The sequence below is a fragment of the Myotis brandtii genome, unplaced genomic scaffold (assembly GCF_000412655.1).
Source record: "Myotis brandtii unplaced genomic scaffold, ASM41265v1 scaffold207, whole genome shotgun sequence".
Taxonomy (NCBI): domain Eukaryota; kingdom Metazoa; phylum Chordata; class Mammalia; order Chiroptera; family Vespertilionidae; genus Myotis; species Myotis brandtii.
The window spans coordinates 167,336-167,590 of NW_005357736.1; the positions used below are offsets into that span (position 1 = coordinate 167,336).

At 71.0% G+C, this 255-nt stretch overlaps 1 protein-coding gene across 1 annotated transcript in view; it reads right to left on the minus strand.

Moving 5' to 3' along the window:
- The window catches only part of COL7A1 (collagen, type VII, alpha 1), a 48,956-nt gene that overhangs the window by 25,688 nt on the left and 23,013 nt on the right, over positions 1-255 (minus strand).

Genomic DNA, 255 nt, shown 5'->3' on the forward strand with positions numbered 1-255 from the left:
CCGGGGGGCCGGCCCTGCCCTGCAGGAAAGAGAGGGGGTGGCTGCCTGGCCAGGCCTTAGGCCGCGCCGCCCCGAGGCCCACCCAGCTCACCTGTTCTCCGCGCTCTCCTTTCTCTCCCCGTTCTCCCTGAAGTGCACAGAGTGGGGTGGGTACATTTGTGGGGAGTCCAGCTCCTGACCCCCCTTCCCTGGCTCCCGGCACCCCCCAGGCTCACCCGTTCTCCTGGCCTTCCTGCCTCCCCCGCACCCCCGGCT